We start from the raw sequence: 9415 nt of genomic DNA, 5'->3' as shown, positions 1-9415 counted from the left end.
CACACCTCTCTCATGTAGAGATAAGAAACTTAGTATCTACAAACCAAGAGGAAGGGACTCTCAGGAAGTCTGTGTCTGTCTCTGTGAGAAATAGTATTGGAAACCGATGAAGATGCATTGCTGAAACCCGACAGCGAGATACTTAACGTAGTTACTAGCTGTGCTAACTGATTTAATGAACAGGCAACGTAACAAATGAACGCGTTTACCAAGTTAACTCGTGAAAATGAATATCTGTAATTAAAGCGGCTCACAACTGACAGGCAAACAGGAAATTATTGTTATTATTATACACAAATCATCTTAAAATACCAGAACTTAATAAATGGGGGAAAAAACAAACAATGGCTAGAACTGTCTGCTAAATAAAAAATAATGACGAACACCTGTGGTCTTTTTATAGGACTCCAGTGGAGATTTTTTTTTTTGAAGACCTAATTATGTTTTTGTAATGGTACCATTTCATTATTTCTCTGTAGCATTATTAAAAGAAAATGTCCATATTTTCTCTGTGTAAAAGGTCTGGCACGTAGATTCAGGCATGGCGTTTTCTTAATGCCGCAGACACTCTGACAGTTCTAGCTACTTATTGGCAAAGAATATAGCCCTTGGCAAGGCTTGGTTTTTCTCTTTGGTAATACTGGAACCTGGCCAGGGGATAAGGGTGATGTAGACCCCTTCAGACAGATTCTGCCAGCAACTAACTGAGAACTCATGTAGCCGAGTGGGGAAAAAGAGCCAGCTCTCCAATTAGCGTCCCTAGTCTTGAATCTCAGTTTTGTCCCTTCCTGGCGGTGTATCCTCTGGCGAGTTACTAAACCCCCCTGTGCCTCACTTTTCCCATTTGTAAAATGAGGGTAATCATTATACACATCGAAGAGGATTATTGTTTGAACTAATACCTGAAAAGAACTTATTGTGCCTGGCACATCAGCTACTATTCTTACCTGCGAGTTACCATTCTATGGGTCTTCTTTAACCAAGCAGGTTCTAGGAATGCAGCACCAGGATGCCCTAGTCATGTAGTTGGGCAGAGCAGCAACATGAGTGGTCCAGATCTCCAGCGCTGGAAATTTATTTTCTTTATAGCATGGAACACCATTTGAAAGGATCTTGCTTACCTATTATCTGCCTCCTGTCACTAGAACATAAGCTCAGAGGAGGGAGTGCTGTGTGGAGGGGGCACCTGGGGATAGCTTTCGGGACAGATGATTCTGTGGACACGTTTTACTTCACCACTGCCCTCTATCCTGGTAAGCGGATATAAATTTGGGAAGGGGGAGAAAGAATTACAGAACATACAAAATATTCTTTTAAGTTGTAAGAGTGGAGATGGGTGAAATTAAAGGCAAGAAATTTGGCCACTCTTGTGAAGATATCTTCCTTTTTGTTTTTGTTTTTGTTTTTGTTTTACTTTTGGGTCTGATCCTGGAGCTCACCTCAATTATATATAATGCTCGTCTAAGAGAGAAGTATAGAAAAAGAGCATTCTAGAATTTAAAGGAATTGATTCAGGCTGTTGAAGTGGTTGTTCAAAATAATTTCGTGCCTTCCTAAAATGGATTGTGGGACGGTCAGTCTTCCTTCTTACTCATTTCTGTCATATGCCTTCAGGCAAAGAATTTAAAGAAGTTCACGTATAGTAAAGGGTTCTACATCCCCCTTGAGCTATTGTCCCTGAAGAGAAGGGTCAAGTAGAAACCATTCCTTCATGTCCCCTGATTCCCTTTGGGCTTTGGTCATATTGCACAAATTGAAGTTGGGATGAATAAAAGAGAAGCGATCAAGAAATGGCAGGAGACAGTCTGCTGAGTGGCCAGCCTTGGTGACTTTCAAGCAGCTCTTGTTCTCTAAATTAAAGGAGAAATTGAAGACATGGCCATAAATATAAGACAGAAGTCAATGGCAATGCAATGAAAATCTTACCACTGTGCTCATAGAAGCAGCCCCCTGGTGAGGCAGTAGATAACTACTGTATAGATACTATTGTGTGAAAGTTTTCTCCAAGAACAGACTGAGCTGCAGAAGAGGTAAACGCACATTGCATATGGGAAAGAGTACTGACGAGGGCAGGATAGACCCTACTGAAGTCCTTGGTCTTGAGCCTCTGTGAAAGGCGAGGGCAAGTTGGATTAAGGGATTTTGCAGCCAGGACTTTGGAGTTTTTGCATTTATGGGAGCTAACAAAAAGAGATAGTCTTTGACCCAGAACAATTAGAAAAGAATGTTCTAGAATTCTTGAGTCAGCCCAAGGAAAAAGATGTCAGCAGTGTGGCTAGGAAGAAATAGTTGAATACTCTCAGAAGGCAGCCACCATCATGGTGGTTAAAACCAAGGGCTTTGAAATCAGACATAAATTCAAGTCTCCTCTCTGAAATTTAATATCTGTGTAAAGTTGGGGAAGCTACTTACACCACATAAGCCACGGTTTTCCTCTTTCTGCAATGAAGATAACAGTCCTTACCTTATGGAATTACTGGTCAGATTAAATAAGATAATAAATAGAAAACAGCATGGTGCTCCCTCAGTATATGGAGCTGTCACCATGCAAGCAGTGTGAAATGGTAGAGGTGGTAAGAAATCATATTGATATAGACGACACACTGTCTTCAGGTAATTTAGTCTCTCAAGCCTTTTCTACTTGAAAAGGAGGCTTTCTTTCCTAATTTATTCTGACCCAAAGAATTACACCCTCTTAGATAGACAAAGTGTTATTTAGAGATTTCCAATATGCCACCTTGATTTTAATGTTTACACAGATGAAAAGTGGCTTTTGCAGATTTTCTTTTTGATATACTATGATCTCTCAACATTTAATAAAAAGGATGTATTTTGACCAAGACAGCCCGTCAATTCAGTCAAACATCTAATTTGCCAGATTCTCCCCTCCCTCAACCTGAGTGACAGGCTGTTTGCCAACTTGATCTAATCGACTGAATGTTTTTGGTGCTTTGTCGATACAGACTCAAGTGATTTTTTTGTCTTTGTTATTTGCATGGACAAAGGTACTGGATTTGAAGAAAGTGAGTGATCCTGGTGAATTTAAACCATTTGCTTTTGTGTTTGCTTCTTATTTTGGTCCTTTGAGGGCTTACGATCCAAAGGGAATACGTAGGGAGGACCTAGAAGAAGAGACTGGAAAATGAACCTGGAATGGATACTGGGTAATTAATGATCATGCTCTGGGGGTGAGGGTTTTAGAACGGAAAGTATGGGCAGCTTAAATGTAACTTGGGGCTTGGCCCTGAGGACCCATTCCCAGGTTGGGGTTAGGTTGGTTATAAGGAAGCCCTGTTTGTCTCCAATTTCTGTACCCATTGCCCTTCCACCAATGTAGTGGAAATTTAATTTCTCTTGCCTCCCAGCTTCTATTCCTAATTTTCTTTAAGAAGTAATTCCATCATTTCCTTTTGGTAAATTACCTGTCTCCAGCCAAGTATGGGCTTGCTTTGTTATACTTAAATCAGGTTAGCCTCCTCTCTTCTACTTTTGTCACAAGCTAGGTCCCTGCTCTCCTGGGACTCAGATTCATTGGGATTTTAAGGGCAGAAAATGTATTAGGAGCACATTCACTGGAGTGGGGGAAGTATGAGAAGGTTATGTCATTCCTGCTCTCCAGACCCCCAGTCCCACCCTGCTTTCTGCATTTTTCTGAGCTTGGTTCTCTAGCCTTCCTACCTCCCTTATCCTAACCCCGTCCTCATAACCTAAGGCTTCCCTATTCTGGCTAAGTTAGTCGGAATCTGTTTATGGGACTTGCAAACAAAGATGGGACTGTCGCCATTGGTTGCCCGGCCAACAGACATTCTCCTCTCTATTTTTATGCTCACAGGTCTGCCTCACACAACAGAGGCTGATTATGTATTCACGTTCATGGCATCTCCTGAAGTCAGGTGGAGGTGGCTGTATTCGTTAGCTACGCCTGCTGTAACAAAGGACAAAAACTGGGTGGGGGGGGGGTGCTTAAACCACAGGAATTTGTTTTCTAGTTCTGGAGGCTGGCAGTCCAAGATCAAGGTGTCAGCAGGGCTGCTTCCTTCTGAGGGCTATAAGGGAATGATTTGTTCCAGACTCCTCTCCCTGCCTTGTAGATGGCTGTCTTCCTTCTCCCTGTGTCTTCACATCACCTGCCCTCTGTGTCCAAATTTCACTGGTGGCTAAGACCCACCTTAAAGACTTCACTCCTTAAAAAATAAATGTTTATTTATTTATTTTGAGAGAGAGAGTGGGGGAGGGGCAGAGAGAAAGGGAGAGAGAGAGAGAATCCCAAGCAGTCTCCCTGCTCTCAGCACAGAGCCCAACAAGGAGCTTGATCCCATGAAATGTGAGATCATGACCTGAGCTGAAATCAAGAGTCAGATACTCAACCAACTGAGCCACCCAGGTGCTCCAAGACTTCGCTTTAATTTGATTACCTCTGTAAAGACCTTATCTTCAAATGAGGTCAGACTCTGAGGTATTGGAGGTTAGGACTTAAATGCATAAATTTTGGGGAGGCACAATTCAAACCTTACAAGTGGCCAAGTGACTCGGTTCTAACCAAAGAGGTTTAAGGGGAATGTTCTTTCTGGAAGAAGTTTTCCTGTGTGGCAACAGAGAGAGATGTATAAAGAAAGGGCTTATTCTCTCCTGTCCTGCTTTGGATGCTGTAGTGTTGGGATATAATACTCAGGGTTATGGCAGCCATCTTGTAGTCATGAGCTTATATGCTGGAGGCTGAATCTCTACTTTGTAGGATGGTAGAGTAAAAGAATGGAAAAAAGAAACTAATAAGGATCCATGATGCAATGCTGAACCAACACAGGAACACTTAGCTCCAAACTTAAATATGTGAGATAATTAAATGCCTTGTTTAAATTACTGTCCCTTGCTATCACTCCTCCTTGAGATAGAACCCTCCCTAGATCCAATAAAATCCTCAGTGGCTTATGTCCCCACTCCTTTTCTCATTTCCTCAATATTTGCAGGTCATTAATGTATCCAGAGTATAAATGTCGGATATCACATCTGATCATAAAATTTCAAGGTCATCCAGCTGGGTCCCTTGCTTCTACCTTTTCTGATGCATAGATTTCTCCTGACATCTGGGTCCATGGCAGAATAAGCCCACAACTAAATCTCTGTTGCATTAGATCACCCCACCCTGGGAAGTACAGTTCATTTCTTTGCCATTTTTCCTCACATTTTACTGGAGGTGTGGTGAATACTGACATGGGGTCATGAAGGAATGTGGGCATGAGGCAGGCTCACAGAGCAGCTAGCTTTTAAATTAGGGCTTCTTCTCCTTTTGTGTTTCATTTCATTTTAATTATTTATTTGAGTTACTATCCTATAGGGAAGGCCTGATCAAAGTCTGTAACTGCATTGAGGAAGAATAGATGAATAAAACAATTAAAATTGTCCTGGAGAGAGTGACATACTTACCTCCCAGGGTTGTTAGGATTAAATGAGCTAATACTATGTATGAAGCACTTAGTACAGTGCCAGGCTGGGTAAGAATTGCTATGTAAGTATTAACAATTAATGTACAGCTTATCAATTTATTACGCTGCTGATTGTTTATGTGCTTAAAGGAAAGCTGGGACATTTCTGCAGAATCCATAATAGCCTGAGAAGGTGGTACCCAAATTTGACCATGTGTTAAAATCAGCACTAACCAGGGTGATGCCTAGCCCCACTGAATAGGAATCTGGAGTTGAGGCTCAAAAAATCTTCATTTCTAGACTGTACCCCGCACGGTTCTGATGAAGCTGGCCTCATACCCTATGTGGAAATTATTGACAGTCCAAGGACAATGGCGACTTTTTGCTTATCAGATCTTAGCTATAGTGGCAATGGGCCAGGCATCATGGAAAAACCTGGAAGAAATCATTTAATCTAGGCCCTTATTTTGTAGATAGGAGGTTGAAGGCTAGAGCGATAAAATGACTACTGAAACCACAGAGCTAGTTAATGGCAGAGATGGAGCCCAAACTCCCACCTGGAACCTTTTCTTTGACCTTCTTTCCTACCCTCTTACCCTCTGCTAAGCTATATACTCACAAATGGCAAGATGGGGCTATCTTCCTAGTATTTCTCCCATGTTCGTGGTGTCTCATGAGTAAGAGTCTAATGTATATGTTTAATGGTGGATGAATTGTACTTAAACCATCTTCCTCTACCTCTCTGACTCATGTGCCCAAAAGAGCTCAGGTTTGCAACAAGTGGGGAGTTATGAGCTCTACACCGATGGGGCTCAGTCAGACAGGGAAGAGGGGAGGTTGTGTCCTCTGTTACATGCAGATTGGTCCCTCAGGGCTCTTGGGATTCTCATGGATGGAACCTTTTCCTTGCTACCTCCTAAGAGTAAGACTTATGCCTAGAACTTCATCTTGGCCAAGATGCTTGTGGTTCAAGGTTAAAGAAACCAACTTGAGCTTTCTTAAGTAGGAGGGGGTACTTATTGAGAGGAGACTGGCTTATTCCATGGAGCCCAAGCACCTCAGGGTGAACCACTCCAGGAGTTACTAAACTGCTAGGGACTTAGGCCACCATGTGTTCTTCTCTTGCATCTCTACTCTTCTGTCCCTGCAAATATGCCTTCTCTGCTTCTCCAGCTGCAAGATCCAAGATGACCAGGCTGTAATTTCTAGGGATTCTCCTTCTTCCCCAACCCCTTATTTATAGGCATAGGCAAAGTTCTCTGGCTGCCTTTAGGTCACAATTCCAAACTTCTTGGGTAAAGCCTTTATTTGCCCACATGGGGCCATGGGTCCATATGTTCTTGGATTAACTCTGGTTAGGGCCTCTGGGGTCCTAGCATTAGCATTACAGAATGCCCACGTGAGTGTCAGAGAAGTTGTGGACAAAGTGTAGTTCTTGCAGATAGTCTGGAGGGAGGTGTGTGTGCATGTGTGTGTGAGATGGCAGACTCTCTAAGCATCTACGGGAGGTGGGTTTGTCAACTTTACTGTGAAAACAAACAACCCCCAAATCTCAATGACTTACGACAATAAACATTTACATCTCACTTTACATGTGCTGTGGCTCTGTGCCACGTGTCTTCTCAGCCAGGACTCAGGTGGAAGGAGCGGCCCTTCTCTGGGAAATGTCTTTCTTGTCACAATAAGGAAAGAACAAGAGGCAGGGCCAAACTATGCACCTGCTCTGAAAGCTTCCCCTTGGAAGTGGCTTGGCTGGAGTCTGCTCACAGTCCATTGGCCAAAGAAGTCCCAAGACCAAGCCTAACGATGAGGGAAGGAGTGCACACCACCTCCAGGAAGACTCTGCAGTTCCATCATTGATGGGCAGGCGGGGGGATCCTTTTACAAAGTGTGAACGATAACAGTCGGTTGCAGCAGGTCTTAATAACGGCAACAATAATTAACCTTTAACAAATGTTTAAAATGAGCTAGACAGAGTGCAAAGAGGCTTATGCAAATTGCCTCATTTAATTATCCCAATAACCTTATGAAATAACCACTATTGCCCTCATTTTATTGACTAGAAAATGGAAGCTTATATAGGTTGAACAACTTGCCTCCTGCTACAGCCTGTAAGTGGGACTGCCCGGATCCAACCCAGGTGCTCACGGGGAATGCCACCTGTATCGGTTTCCTGTGGCTGCCGTACCAAATTACTACAAACGTAGTGGCTTAAAACAACACGCATAGAGCTCTTTTTCCGGTTATTGCAGCGAGCGGCACCGTGAGAAGCCGTCTTTCAGGACACCTTACACAAGGCCGTGCCGGAAGTCCTGCACGGGAACCAGTGCGAGCACCCGAAGTTTTTGGAGGGGGTGGAGCTGTAGATCAGCTTGAAGAACTACAACCCTCAGGAGGACAAATGCTTCTCGGCACCGTCAGGCTTAAGTCCACTCCCCACTCCAGGTTCACCGTATTTGGGGCGACCAGCAGCACCGTGATGAGGCCAAGGCTCTGAACTTTTCCCACATAGACACTGAGGCACCGAAGAAACTCAACAACTATAAAAAATTAGTCAAGAAACTGGCCAAAAAGTATGATGCCTTTTTGGCTTTAGAATCTCTGATTAAACAGATCTCACGAATCCTGGGCCCAGGCCCGAATAAGACTGGCAAGTTCCCTTCCTTGCTGACCCACAATGAGGACATGATGGCCAAAGTGGATGAAGTGAAGTCCATGATCAAATTCCAGATGAAAAAGATGCTGTGTCTGGCCGTGGCTGTTGGGCACGTGAAGATGACAGATGATGAGCTTGTGTACAACATCTAATCAGCTGTCAATTTTCTGGTGTCATTGCTCACGAAGAATTGGCCGAATGTCTGGGGTTATACATCAAGAGCACCATGGGCAAGCCCCAGTGCTCATGCTAAGGCATAGTTTAAGAGACACTAGTGCTACTAAAAACCCAACTAACAAACCAACCAACACCCCCCACCCTGCCCCACTCCATCTATTATCACATAGTTCTGAAGTCTGACCTGGGTCTCGCTAGGCTAAAATCAAGGTATAAGCAGGGCTGCATTCATTTTTGGACGCTTTAGGGGAGAGTCCATTTCCTTGCATTTTCCAGCTTCTAGAAGATGCCCCCATCTTCTAGTCTGTAGTGGTGGGTTGAGTCCTTTGTGCATATTACTCCAACCCTGCTTGCATTGTCATATCTACTTCCCTTTCTCCTCTGCCTCTCTCTCCTACTTTTAAGGACCCTTGTGATTACATTGAGCCTATCCAGATAACCCAGGATTATTTCTCCATCTCTAGGTCCTTAATCACACCTGCAGTCTCTTTTGCCACGTAAGGTGACATATTCAAGGGTTCTGGGGATTAGAATGTGGACATCTTTGGGAGACTGTTATAATGCCTACTGCACAGCCTTCCTTTGGTGCTGTATATGGCCTCCAAGAAACCTCTGAAAGAAAGGACAAAGATAACCATCCCTCCCGCTATCATTTACTGATATTTCCATAAATCAAGAGCAATAGTGCTTATGCACAAATAAAGAGAGAGAGACAGTAAATCAGGGAATCAACATAGAGCTCAAAGCTGATTGTCTGTTTGTTAGTTATGTAGGAGAGAAAGCCTATTGCTGGCTCTTAAAGTAGAAAAACCAACTTATTTCATTACTAGTGTTCCTGGCATGATGCCATAATTAATATATGGTAACAATATTACTAAGAACGAAAACATACAATTATGCCCTTAAAAATGTCAACATGAAAAGTAAACTTAATAAAAGATAGGCACAGAAACATATATAACAAAGATTATCTTTAATAATGAAATTATTTATGATCAAACATTTATACTTAATTTCAGTTCAATTCTAAAATAGTCACAGTAATGTCATGATTAAATATTAATGCTAGCAGAAACAACCTAATTGGGAGGTTATTAAAGCTTCAAATTAAGTTTCTTTTTCTTTTCCTAACCAAAAAGTTCTGCCTAGAAGGGCATCA

The 9415-nt window shown here is 42.7% G+C and overlaps 1 pseudogene; it reads left to right on the top strand.

Annotated features, from left to right (window-relative positions):
- The first annotated feature begins 6747 nt into the window (after window positions 1-6747).
- LOC123577830 lies at window positions 6748-8274 on the top strand (annotated as a pseudogene).
- Window positions 8275-9415: the final 1141 nt, after the last annotated feature.

The sequence above is a fragment of the Leopardus geoffroyi genome, chromosome E2 (genome assembly GCF_018350155.1).
Source record: "Leopardus geoffroyi isolate Oge1 chromosome E2, O.geoffroyi_Oge1_pat1.0, whole genome shotgun sequence".
Lineage (NCBI taxonomy): Eukaryota > Metazoa > Chordata > Mammalia > Carnivora > Felidae > Leopardus > Leopardus geoffroyi.
Note: the sequence above shows the minus strand (reverse complement) of the source record. Positions and strands in the feature narration are given on the sequence as shown.